The sequence below is a fragment of the Mobula birostris genome, chromosome 18 (assembly GCF_030028105.1).
Source record: "Mobula birostris isolate sMobBir1 chromosome 18, sMobBir1.hap1, whole genome shotgun sequence".
NCBI classification, from domain to species: Eukaryota; Metazoa; Chordata; class Chondrichthyes; order Myliobatiformes; family Myliobatidae; genus Mobula; species Mobula birostris.
In genome coordinates, this window is record NC_092387.1 from 54446255 (window position 1) to 54460572 (window position 14318).

Sequence of the window (14318 nt, forward strand, 5' to 3'; positions counted from 1 at the left end):
GAGTGGATAATCCAGCCCTAAAAAGTTCAAAGTAAATTTATTATCAAAGTACATATATATCACCCTGAGATTCATTTTCTTGCAGGCATTCACAGTAGAACAAAGACATACAATAGAATCAGTGAAAAACTACACACTGACAAAGCCTGTCAAATCAACCAACGTACAAAAGACAAACTGAGCAAATACAAAGAAATAATAAAAATGCATAAATAAATAATACTGCAAACATGAGTTGTGGAGTCCTTGAAAGTAAGTCCAGAGTTTGTGGAATCAATTTAGTGTTGAGGTTAGTGAAGGTATCCACATTGGTGGATGTTTGAAGGGTAATTACTCTTCCTGAACCTGGCGCTGTTGGGCCTAAGGCTTCTGTACCTCCTTCCCAATGGCAGCAACGAGAAGAAAACATGACCTGGCTGAAGGATAAACATTATGAAGGAGTTCAGGATAGAAATTAGCTGATCGTTGTCTTTGCAGCAAAAGGCAGACAGGTCCCGGTTTTAAGACAGCACCTCCAGACGTGTTGCAGTCCCTCAGCTCTGTAATTTAATGCCAGAGTCAAGACTTTGTGCTGGACATTCTAGAGTTAGTTTTGAAATTCCTAACTCAGCTACAATAATCCATGCTCAAGTTTAATTTCATTCAACCATACATAGGAATACCCCCAAATGAAACAGTGTTCCTCTGGGGCAAAGGTACGAAACACAATACCAACAGTCAACACACAGCACCCAACACCCAGCACGTATCATTAGAGTAGCAGAAAAACACATAGTTACAAAAATATATAAAATGAAAATAATAATATAGCCCAAGTCCCTGAGTGTTATGGCCTGTAGATTGATGGAATATGGATGTTTCTGCAAGAGCAAGCCGTAGCAGTTCCTCATCTAGCGCAAGTGCAGCCGCAGACTAACACAATCCAGCTTGCATACCCCGGAGGGAGCACTGGAGAGCAGCTTGCATACCCTGGAGGGAGCACTGGAGGGCAGCTTGCATACCCCGGAGGGAGCACTGGAGAGCAGCTTGCATACCCCAGAGGGAGCACTGGAGGGCATCTTGCATACCCCGGAGGGAGCACTGGAGGGCAGCTTGCATACCCCGGAGGGAGCGCTGGAGGGCAGCTTGCATACCCCGGAGGGAGCGCTGGAGGGCAGCTTGCATACCCCAGGGGGAGCACTGGAGGGCAGCTTGCATACCCCGGAGGGAGCACTGGGGGGCAGCTTGCATACCTCAGGGGGAGCACTGGAGGGCAGTACTACCAGGAGGGTTCAGCCCACAACTCAGTACGGGATCCAGCAGCACACAGCCAGCTCTAGTGTTCCCATGATCGCAGATTGTTAGTGAGGACAGAAGAGACTGTCGATGCTGAATGCTGGAATCTGGAGCAATAAACAATCTGCTGGAGGAGCTCAGCAGATCAAGCAGCATCTGTGAGGGGGGGCATGGTGGAAGGAACTGTTCATGTTCAGGTCAAAACTGCATCAGGTTAAGGACGGAGAGTGAAGAGCAGAGAGGGATGGTGAGACAGGGGCCAATGGGTAATTGACTGAACAAAGAGGGGTGAAGAATGATGAGTAGATGGAGCCATGTAGGGAAAAGTGAGGGATAGAATTCGGAGACCGAGGCAGGTGGATGATAAATGGAGGCAGAAAAAACAAAGGGCAGATGGAACTAGGCGCTAGAGGAGTGGAGGGTGAAGGTGGAGACACCAGTGAGGGGGATAAAGAACACAAAGTTGACCAGTGCTGGAATCTGATCAGTAAAGAAGGTGGTAATGTGAACTATTAGGGGAGAGGTGAAGGATAGATGGAACCAGAACCAGGTTGGATGCCAGAGGGCAGAATATGTTGGTCGTAGGTAAATGGAACGAGGAGAGGAAAGGGGGATGAAGACACTCATTACTGTTCTGATTTGATGGCTACGTGATGGTGAAACATCAGCCACACTTTCATTGGAGACCTTTCTGAAGATATAGATAGTTCAGTGCAGGAAAGCTATCATTGTCTGCATTCAGCCTCTGTAATTTGTGTGTTTCATCCACTTTCTCCACCACACATTTAAGAGGAAAAAAGTGAAATGAAGAAAACTTTATAAAAACCCAAAAAATGTTACCTTTGATGTCTGACATGAGTCAAAATATTAGTAAATTTAAATACATGAGGAACTGGAATTCCCTTAGGTAAACATTTTTCAATATACTTAATTATGAAGTAAATAAACTTTAATTTGCCTCCTCTACATTGGTAAGACAAGTTGTAAATTGGGGACCACCGCACCATCCCCTACAGCAGGACTTCCTGGTGGGAAAACATTTTAATTCTAATTCCCATTTCCATTCCAACATGTCGGTGCATGGCCTCCTTTTGTGCCATGATGAAGCCACCCTCAGAGTGGAGGAACGTCACCTTATATTCTGTCTGGGTAGCCTCCAAACTGTTGGCATAAATATTGATTTCTCCTTCTGGTGAACAAATTCCACCCCCCCTTCCTCTATTCCCCACTCTTACCTTTACCTCTTCTCACCTGCCTATTACTTCCCACTGGGTCCCCTCCTCCCTCCCTTTCTCCCATAGTGTCCTCTCCTGTCAGATTCCTTCTTCTCTAGCCATTGACCTTTCCCACCCACCTGGCTTCTCCTTTCACCTTCCAGAAAGCCTCCTTCCCCTTCCCCACCTTTTTGTCCTGGCATCTTTCCCCTTCCTTCTCAATCCTGAAGAAGGGCCTTGCCCCGAAATGTCAACTATCTAGTCATTTCCATAGATGTTGCCTGACCTGCTGAGTTCCTCCGGCATTTTGTGTGTGCTCTGGATTTCCAGCATCTGCAGACTTCCTCGTGTTATTAACTTTTTATGATATTTTAGTTTCTATCTTTATGGAGGTGAAAATTCCGATCCTTATTTTGCCTCATATAAAACATTATTTTGTTTTTTTTCCCTTTCTTGTTTGTGGAATGAGCTGCCAGAGGAAATGATAGAGACAGATTCATTTGCAATGTTGGGGGAAATTTGGACAAGTAGACGAACAGGAAAATGACTAAGACAAGTGCAAACAGAGAAGGAGGACTTTTGGCCCATTATGTCCTTGCTGCTCTCCACCAGTGAGTCCCTTATCTACCAACCCACCAAAATATTTATCTATCATATGTTTATCTAAATCTTTCTTGAAGGCAGCAACGGAGCCAACCTCCACCACATGTGTAGGCAGCGCATAGAACAAATGTTCCATCCATCATTTATTTTACAAGTAATTCAGTAACTATAATGACTTGATTGTCATCTGTATTACAATAACACGGTTAATTTTATATGCGTCTCAGAAAAAATACTGAAGTCACAAATGTTTCTGTTGTGTTTGACGGGGGTTCTGCCATGTTGTAGTAGTTGGCAGCACTTTCTGCCGCTCAAACTGTTGTAAAATGGTATTATAATCTCTCACCTCCTTATCCTCCAGCGGGGTACTGAGGCCTCTTAAATCTATCACTACATTTGGACGCCAGCAGCAGCGGACAGCTCAATTTTTATTCTGTACAAGCTGCCTTCGACATCTGTTATTTTCATCAAAGCAAAAACACTTTGCATGGGTTGCATTATCAGCAAAACAAAATTAAGAATGGCATTATGACAAATAAAATATAGACATTAATGTCACTGCTTTCTTTAGGTATAAACAGACATGCAAAACTTCACTGCAGGTGTTGAATGTTTCACACAGTGAACTAAAGTCTTCAAAAAGAGAGCCTGGATGAACAATCTTCTGGAAGTGTAATAAATACACAAACTAGTACTCCATTGCGCACAGGCTATGGTATTTAAATCATTAAATATTTTAAAAAAGTAATGCCTTAATTTCAGTTATCTCCATTCTCCTTGCCTTTCCTAGAGGGTGTGAATCCTGAGGGCAAGAGAATTCTGGCAGATCTACTGGGCATTCAGCACTTCGATGTTTCTTCTACACACAGCCTCGCTATCTAGGTCAATCTTCTATCCCCTTCTCCCCTAGTGGTCTTGTTTTTTTCATAAAAATACAGCACGGAAAGAGGCCCTTCAGATCAAGCAGTCCAGGCCAACCAAGATGCCCACCTAAGCTAGTCCTATTTGCTCACGTTCGGCCCATATACAGTACCTGTGACATTTCCTACCCATGTCCCTGTGCCTTGTAAGTGCTGATATTGTAACTACCTCACACAATTTCTCTGGCAGTACATATCCAGGCCACCCTCTAGTTGTAGAAGTTACCCCTCATGTTCCTACTAGATCTCTTCCCTCTCAGTTGAAGCTATTCATTCCCCAATCCTGGAAAAATGCTGTTTACATTCACCCTCCCTACAGCGGCCAATTCTAACCAAATCAATTGCCGCTGTTAGCAATGCCCACGGATTTGCTATACTTGTAAGACATGCCCTCAGCTCCAGTAATGATAATCTTGAAGCAATGAAATAGAAACAAAACTAAGCATAAATAAGTAGTCAACAAAAGATATGACATTCATCAGCTCCCAGAACTAATCAAAACTCCTGAGGACAAAGCACAAATACATAACTAAACCTTACACTTTTACCACACCCACACCCATGTGACTAGTTACCATAATAAATTGAATTGCATTGAATTGACTTTATTTCTTACATCCTTTACATACATAAGGAGTAAAAATCTTTACGTTACGTCTCCGTCTAAATGTGCAATGTGCAACCATAGTAATTTATAATAAATAGAACAGTCAATGTAACATAGAATACACTCAGATCAGCGGGAGTTAATCAGTCTGATGGCCTGGTGGAAGAAGCTGTCCCGGAGCCTGTCGGTCCTGGCTTTTATGCTGCGGTACCATTTCCTGGATGGTAGCAGCTGGAATAGATTGTGGTTGGGGTGACTTGGGTCCCCAATGATCCTTCAGGCCCTTTTTTCACATTTGTCTTTGTAAATGTCCCAAATCATGGGAAGTTCACAACTACAGATGTGCTGGGCTGTCCGCACCACTCTCTGCAGAGTCCTGTGATTGAGGGAGGTACAGTTCCCATACCAGGCAGTGATGCAGCCAGTCAAGATGCTCTCAATTGTGCTCCAGTAGAAAGTTCTTAGGATCTGGGGATCCATACCAAACTTCCTCAACTGTCTGAGGTGTTGGTTTTTTTTGCATTTTTCTTGTAGTTTAACTTCACTATGCTGGCTTGTTATTTTAATAAAATTATATATACATTCAGTGGCCGCTTTATTAGGAACCTTCTGGACCCGATAAAGTAGCCACTGAGTGTATATTCGTGGTCTTCTGCTGCTGTGGTCCAACCATTTCAAGGTTCGACATGCTATACATTCAGAGATGCTCTTCTCCATTGTTGCTACACTGTTGTAATGTGCGTTTATTTGAGTTACTGTCACTTTCCTGTCATCTTGAACCAGTCTGGCATTCTCCTCTGACCTCTCTCATTAACAAGGAATTTTCATCCACAGAACTGCTGTTCACTGGATTTTTCTTTTGTATTTTTATATCACTCCTGAGACTGTTGTGCATGAAAATCCCAGGAGATCAGCAGTTTCTGAGATACTCGAACCTCCCCATCTGGCACCAACAATCATTCCACACTTAGATCACACTTCTTCTCAATTTTGATGTTTAGTCTGAACAACAACTGAACCTCTTGACCATATCTGCATGCTTTTATATATTCAGCTGCTACCATATGATTGGCTGGTTAGATATTTGTATTAATGAGCATGTGTACAGATGTGCCTAATAAAGTAGCCACTGAGTGTTAACATTTTAGTAAATTTTCTAGTAATTGTGATGTAAATGATTCTGAATTTTCTGGAAGCTTTTCAGTTTTTCTGCAGCAGTTGTCACTCGGCTTCAATCTATTTCATAGTTTAAATATTATAATTGAATGTAATTTTATCTCTTGTCTGAGTATGAGACAACTACAACTTTTTCTTTGTCTTCTTCCTTTGTTCTGGTGAAACCGTCAAGTTTTATGACTCATTCTTGACTTCTGAAGAACCTCTGAATCAACATCACCAAATCCAACATTTTTGTCCACGCCACCTTCCACAGATTAGCTCTGTAGTCAGTAAGAATGACCTATCTGCACTTCATCTGGATTGGCCCTCCATCACGGGGAGTGGCTGTATGTCATGCACATAGGATTCATGATCTCTCAGAGCAATTCCACTCCACATGCAGTAGCTTAAGAAAATTAGTCAGGAAAGACTTTTAAAATGTTGGAGCACTGGCAATAATGTGGAACTGTTGTAGAAAAGACCATAAGATAGGAGGAGAATTAGGCCATTTGGCCCATACAGTCTGCTCTGTCATCCCATCATGGCTGATTTATTATTCTTCTCAATCCCAGTCTCCTGCCTTTTTCCGGCAACCTTTGGCGTCCTGATTAATCAAGAACCTATCAACCTCCGCCCCAAAGATACCCAATGAATTGGCCTGAACTGCAATGAATTCCACAGATTCAACACCTTCTATTCTAAATTGACATTCCTCAATTCTGAGGCAGCTCCCTCTGGTCCTAGACTCCACAGCTATAGGAAACATCATCACCACATCTACTCTATCTAGGCCTTTCAATATTCGGTAGGTTTCAATGAGATTCCCCCCCTTATTCTTCTAAACTCCAGAGAATATAGGCCCAGAGGCATCAAATGATCCTCATATGTTAACCTGCGCATTCCTGAGATCACTGTCATGAACCTCCTCTGGACCCTTTCCAGTGCCAGCACATCTTTTCTTAGATAAGGGGCCCAAAACTGCTCACAATCTCAAAGCGCAGTCAGACCAATTCCTAATAAACACACAGAATTTCATCCTTGCTTTTCATTCTAGTCCTCTAGAAATGAATGCTAACATTGCATTTGCCTTTCTTACCACTGACTCAACCTATAAGTTAACTTTCAGGGAACCCAGCTCAAGGTCTCCTGAGTCCCTTTGCACCTCTGATTTGTGAATTTTCTCCCCATTTAGAAAATAGTCCACATACTTATTTCTTCTACCAAAGTGTATGACCATACACTTCCCTACACTATATTCTATCTGCCACTTCTTTGCCCATTCTCCCAATCTGTCTATGTCCTTTTGCAGACTCCCTACTTCCTCAATATTATCTGCACATCCACCTTTCTTCATATCATCTGCAAACATGGCCTTAAGGCCATCAAGTCCTTCATCCATATCATTGACATATAACGTGAAAAGAGTAGTCCGAACACCACCCCTGTGGCTCACCACTAGTCACTGGTAACAAACCAGAACAGACTCCCTTTATTCCCACTCTTTGTCTCCTGCCAGTCAGCCAAACTTCTATCCATGCTAGTACCTTCCCTGTAATACCATGGGCTCTTACCTTGTTAAGTAGCCTCATATGTGGCACCTCGTCAAAGGCCTTCTGAAAATCCAAATAAACAGCATCCATCGACTCTCCTTTGTCTATCCTGCATGTTATTTCCTCAAAGATTTCCAACAGATTTGTCAAGCAAGATTTCACCTTGAATACACCATGCTGACTTTGGCTTATTTTATCATGTGCCCCCAAGTACCTTAATAATCCTTAATAATGGACTCCAACATCTTTCCAACCACAGGCCTATAATATCTTTTCTTCCTCCGCCCTTCCTTCTGAAAGAATGGAGAGACATTTGCAATTTTCCAGTCCTCCGAAACCATTCCAGAATCTGGTGATTTATGAAAGATCATTACTAATGCCCCCGCAATCTCTTCAGCTACCTCACTTGGAACTTTGCAGTGTAGTTCATTTGCACCTGGTGACTTATCTACCTTCAGACTCTTTAGCTTCTCAAGCACCTTCTCCTTAGTAATAGCAACACTCACTTCTGCCCCTGACACTCTTGCATTCCTGGCATTCTGCTGATGATGTCTTGCACAGTGAAGAGTGGCGCAAAATCCTTATTAAGTTCAACCACTATTTCTTTGTCCTCCATTACTACCCGTTCAGCATCATTTTCCAGCTGTCTGTTATCTACTCTGATCTCTTTTTTACTCTTTATATATCTGAAAAAAATTGCATCCTCTTTGATATTATTGACTAGCTTACCCTCGTATTTCATCTTTTCTCTCTTTATGTTTTTTTTTCAGTTTCATTCTGCTGGTTTTTAAAAAGCTTCTGAGTCCTCTACCTTCCCAGTAATTTTTGCAATATTATATGCCTTCCCTCTATGCCCTTTCTGGTTCTTGTTTCTATCACTGTAACCATTGTTTGGTGTATTGTTTTGTCTAGAGCCTTACACCAAGGAAACATGCCAACCGAGAATACCTGCAACACACACAACATGCTGGAGGAACTCAGCAGGTCAGGCAGCATCTAGGAAAAGATTACAGTCAACATTTCAGGCCAAAACCCTTCAGCAGGACACCCTTCTAAGCTAGTCCCAGTTTGGTCACATTTGGTCCATATCCCTCTATACATGTACATGTCACGTTGTAAATGGGTATCCTATCCGTGTTCAGGAACACCATAAATGGGTTTCCCTGGAATGTAAGCCTTGAAGTGTTACCACATGATCGTATTGTCTGAAAATAATTTACTTGCAGTGTTCTAGAAAAGCATCGTAACTTTTCAATTAAGACTGCAGACCTTGAAGAGTGTACGAGCAAGATGGGATTTCTGGTGTATCCTGTCATCAACACTATGTGAAAATTCTTCCTCACAGAATATTGTAGGGCATCCAAATTCAAAGCGAAATAAAAATACAATTCCTTTAGTCATAGTCATAGTCATACTTTAATGATCCCAGGGGGAAATTGGTTTTCATTACAGTTGCACCATAAATAATAAATAGTAATAGAACCATAAATAGTTAAATAGTAATATGTAAACTATGCCAGTAAATTATGAAATAAGTCCAGGATCAGCCTATCGGCACAGGGTGTCTGACCCTCCAAGGGAGGGGTTGTAAAGTTTGATGGCCACAGGCAGGAATGACTTCCTATGACGCTCTGTGCTGCATCTTGGAGGAATGAGTCTCTGGCTGAATGTACTCCTGTGCCCACCCAGTACATTATGTAGTGGATGGGAGACATTGACCAAGATGGCATGCAACTTAGACAGCATCCTCTTTTCAGACACCACCGTGAGAGAGTCCAGTTCCATCCCCACAACATCACTGGCCTTATGAATAAGTTTGTTGATTCTGTTGGTGTCTGCTACCCTCAGCCTGCTGCTCCAGCACACAACAGCAAACAGGATAACACTGGCCACCACAGACTCGTAGAACATCCTCAGCATCATCCGGCAGATGTTAAAGGACCTCAGTCTCCTCAGGAAATAGAGACGGCTCTGACCCTTTTTGTAGACAGCCTCAGTGTTCTTTGACCAGTCCAGTTGATTGTCAATTCGTATCCCCAGGTATTTGTAATCCTCCACCATGTCCACACTGACCCCTTGGATGGAAACAGAGGTCACTGGTACCTTAGCTCTCCTCAGGTCTACCACCAGCTCCTTAGACTTTTTCACATTAAGCTGCAGATAATTCTGCTCACACCATGTGACAAAGTTAACATATTGAGGCAATGACTTAAGGCAGATGTGCAAAGACAATTCACCTTTCTCTTTCAGCTGATAATTTGATTCACCTTTTCCTCCTGGATAATTTGTACTTTGCATCACCAAGTTTAATTGTTCCACTTATTGTGACAATGCCCTCAGCTAACTTGTTCCTGATCTCTGGAATTCCTTCCCCAAACTACTTATCTTTCCTTCTTTAAGGTCTCCTTAAAACTTGCCTCTTAGACCATGCAGTTGGGTGTCAGTTTTCGAACATAGAACATAGAACTTAGAATTTGGAACATAGGACATTGAATACTACAGCACAGTACAGAACTGGCCCTTCAGACCACACTGCTGTGTCGACCTTTCAATCTACTCCAAGATCAATCAAAGCTTTCCCTCCTGCATACTCCTCCATTTTTCAATTAGCCACGCGCCTATCGTAGGAGTCTCTTTAATGTCCCTAATGTACCTTGAATGTGGTAAGATATACTTAAGGAGACAGAAAAATTTCTGGATGCAAAGGAGATCGGGGGTATAGGAAGATAGCAGGATATGTAATTGAGATTGGTTATCAACCATGCTGAATGGTAGAGCATGGTCAAAGGGCTGAATGGTTAATCTTTCTCCTATTTTCTGTTTTTTAACTTCACCTTATTTGGTTAGGATTAAGGCATCAAATTCTATTTTCTAATTCTCCTGGGGTATTTGCTATATTAGAAGTTTTATATAAATACAGATAATTTTTCATCACGGCAAAGACAATCGTCCATTTTCCATCCCTGCTGTAGATTCACAGAGCACTACAGCACGGAAACAGGCCCTTCGGCCCATCTAGTTCATGCTACAACTATTGTTCTGTCTAGTTCCATCAACCCACACCTGGACCATAGCAATCCATATACCTCCCATCGATGTACTTATCCAAATTTCTCTTAATGTTGACATCAAACCCACTTCCACAATTTCCGCTGGAAGCTTGTTGCACACTCTCACCACACTCTGAGTGAAGAAGTTCCCCCTCAGATTCCCCCTAAATATTTCATCTTTCACCTTTATAGATGTACTGTGGAGAGCATTCTGACAGGCTGCTTTACTGTCTGGTATTGGGTGGGGGGGGGGGGGTGGTTACTGCACAGGACCGAAAGAAGCTGCAGTGTTTTAAACTTAGTCAGTTCCATCTTGGATACTAGCCTACAAAGTACCCAGGACATCTTCAGGGAGCAGTGTCTCAGAAAAGCAGCATCTATTATTAAGGACCTCCAACACCCAGGGCATACCCTTTTCTCACTGTTACCATCAGGTGGGAGGTACAGAAGCCTGAAGGCACACACTCAGCGATTCAGGAACAGCTTCTCCCCCTCTGTCAGCTGATTCCTAAATGGACACTGAACCCGTGAACACTACCTCACCTTTTTAATAAATATTATTTCTGTTTTTTTTGCATGATTTTTAATCTATTCAATATATACGTATACTGTAATTGATTTACTTAATTATTTTTTTCTTCTTCTATATTATGCATTGCATTGAGCTGCTGCTGCTAAGTTAACAAATTTCACGACACATGCCGGTGATAATAAACCTGATTCTGATTCTGATTCAACCTATGACCTCTAGTTCTATTCTCACCCAACCTCAATAAAAGTCTGTTTGCATTTACTCTATCTATACCCCTCATAATTTTGTATACCTCTATTCCCTCCCTCTCTGTACAGTTCACCGCAGATACTGTAGATTGTAGGAAAGGTGGAGTGCTTTCAAAAGGGGGGAGCTGGAGTATTCCCATAGCTGAGGAACAGTAAAGTCATTCCACTGATCTCAACCTGCTGCTTGAGAATTTCTACTTGCATGTTGTTTGAAATGTTGTACAGTGTACGGGAAGCTTAGCTGGGAGTACCGATCTACACAGCTCTGTAACAGATCGCAGATTTCTATCAGCTGGCTAAATCTTTTTTATTTACTTAAAATTTCATTCAGAATCAGGTTTATCTTCATTGGCATATGTCATGAAATCTATAAATACAAGAGGTTCCGCAGATGCTGGAAACCCAGAGCAAAAAGCACAGAATGCCAGAGGGACTCAGCAGGTCAGGTAGCATCTGTGGAAAATAGTAAACAGCCGACATTTCGGGCCGAGACCCAAAACGTCATGAAATTTGTTGTTTTGCAATACATTAAAAAGACTATAAATTGCAATTATATATAATAATATATTTTGTATTTATTTTTTTGATTGAGTAGTGCAACAAGAGAGCCAAAAAGGAGTGAAGTAGTGTTCATGGATTGGTTCATTGTCCGCTCCGAAATCTGATGGTGAGGAAGGAGGACCGGCTCGAGACAACAGAGACTTATAGAGAAGAGGAGTTCGGTGGGTAATAAAATGGATGAGTTCACGGCGCTAGCCAGGCATCAGAGAACATTTCAGGAGTGCAGTGTGATGTGTTTCACTGGAACAGGGCTGCACGAGGATATACCCGATCAAAACTTCTCCATGGACGGCTTTCAGACTGTTCCAGCTGACCGGAAGTGCACTGAGAGCGGTAAGCATTAAGGAGTTGGGTGCTTACTGTTCTGGTTAACAACGGATGGTGCAATCCGGGTCATATTACAATCGAGGAACGTGTTTTTGTAGACCGGATATTGAACTTACTGCTGTTGGACTCCGGCCATATTCCACTGAGATACAACACTGGGCGTCACGGGAGGTTGTTCGTGCCGGTGGCCATCGAACTCTGCAGCTCCTTCCGTGGAGGGTCAGACAGCCTGCGCCAATAGGTTGGTCCTGGACTTATTTCCATCTGGCATAGTTTGCATATTGTTGTTTGATTGTTTGTGGTTTTTGTATTGCTATATTTATGCTCTATTCTTGGTTGGTGGGGCTATAACGAAACCCAATTTCCCTCGGGATCAATAAAGTATATCTCTCTACCTATCTATCTATTAATGAGAAGAAGGCATTTTCTGGGTGGTGAGGGTTCGTAATAATGGATACCACCTTTTTGATTTCATTCCTATTGCAATAAAAATGGTATGCTATAGTCCCAAGTGGAATGGTAGATTTGAAGAGTCTGCTTATTGTAGAGGAGTGCAATTTCACTTGAAGGCTGAGCAAAATGTATGTATAATGGGAGAAGCAACAACAGCCTCACATTATAGAACAAGTGCGAAGTTAATAAGGCCAACATCTTTGCATACAGCTGAAGGATCTTCAATTTGGAGAGCTCATGAGCTGAGCAAACTCCAATGTTTATCAAGCGTTGTGGAAATTTACTGGCTGTTAGGGGTTTTCATAGGCAGTGTGCTGAGCATGCCCTCAGGCTGTACTGCTTCATTGATGGAGATGCATCCACTGTAGCAGAGTGCATGTTGCACCATGTTTAACATTAAACTGGCCTGAAGCTCTGTTTCAGTTTGTCCTGAGTTTAAATGCAAAAGCTTGCTGGAAACAATGACATTTATTCACATTATCAGTTGCCAAGGGGTCTTTCAAGGGAGACGGTTATTTCTTCTGAGGACACGGGAATCAAGTGCCCCCTGGAGGTGAGGGTTGCTTCTAATGAAGGCCATGTGACGGTGGCTTTGCTGTGACAAGGACCAGTTGCAGATTATCTGAGGCTGGCTTTATTACAGCTTCAATGCCGTCCAAATTTGTCTCCATGACGATTTAACTTAAACATTCCAGTTTGCCCCAAAATAAAGCTTGTGTGGTCTTTGCGATTGTTTCGCCTTATTAATTACCTCTTGAAAAATGAGTTTGTTGTATTAAAAGTTGTATGCAATTTATATATCTCGAGCAAGAGAGAGATAAAGTACTTACGCACAGTAAACAAAATAACGTTGGTATATAGTGACGATTTGATAGGTTGTACTTCAAATGATGTATCGTGTAGAGCAGACAGGTAATCTAGTAACTAGAACTAATGAAATAGAGACAACTGTTCAAATTCTACCATTACATTCAGTTAATAATTTGGCATTCTGAAAAACAGATGGTTAAGCGTAAGGATGACAGCGTCCTTACAGGATCATTCCATAAGCCTATCTAGTTCACTAATACCCTTCAATGGAGGAAGTTGTTCTGACCCAGTATGTCTTATATCCAACTCCAGACCCACCAGTCTACTTGCCTCTTAAACACCTCCTGAAAAAGCTCAGCGAGCCATTCAGTTCAAAGGCAATGAGAAAAGCACAATAAATTTTTTTAAAGCTGCATAAACTATTCTAACATCTGTCTTTTCTTTAAAACACAGGATTAAATTATGCTGTAAAATAGTCACCAGTATCCAGAGACTCTCACAAGCTAACTCGTGTACACCTCCTCTCTCCCTGCTTCCTCCAGGAATGCCGTTCTTATCCCAAGTCAAGCCAAGCCTGCCATGTGCCCGACTACGGTGAGTTACAAGTACGACGAAAGGCATGCTTGCAGCTGCGTCACAGGCAGAACAAGAATTACAGTTAAATTATACATAAATTACACAAGATAGTGAAGAAGAAAGAAGGAAAACACAATACAAGACACTAGTGCAAAATAAAAGACCATTAGAGGCAAGTCGATGGTCAATCAAGAGAAGTTCAGCAGTGCACCGTCACTGAGGCAGGATTAGGGTTGTGCACATTAGTTCAAGAACTTGAGGATTGCAGCTGTTCTTGAACCTGGTGGTATCGGACCTCAGGTTTCTGTCCATCCTGTTCAATGGCAGCAGTAGGAAGGGGGCTTGACCCAGATAGCGGAGATTCTTGATGATGGATGCCACCTTCTTGTGGGAGCTCTCCAGATTGATATTTCAATGGGAAAAAGCTATGCCAC

The 14318-nt window shown here is 42.3% G+C and overlaps 1 long non-coding RNA gene across 1 annotated transcript in view; it reads left to right on the forward strand.

Annotated features, from left to right (window-relative positions):
- Positions 1-14318, forward strand: part of LOC140212128 (uncharacterized) — a 30097-nt gene that overhangs the window by 6739 nt on the left and 9040 nt on the right. Inside the window, exons 4-5 of the long non-coding RNA XR_011889647.1 lie at positions 11753-12286; positions 13762-13902. This is a non-coding gene — a long non-coding RNA (uncharacterized lncRNA). The remainder of the gene's footprint in view (positions 1-11752; positions 12287-13761; positions 13903-14318) is intronic.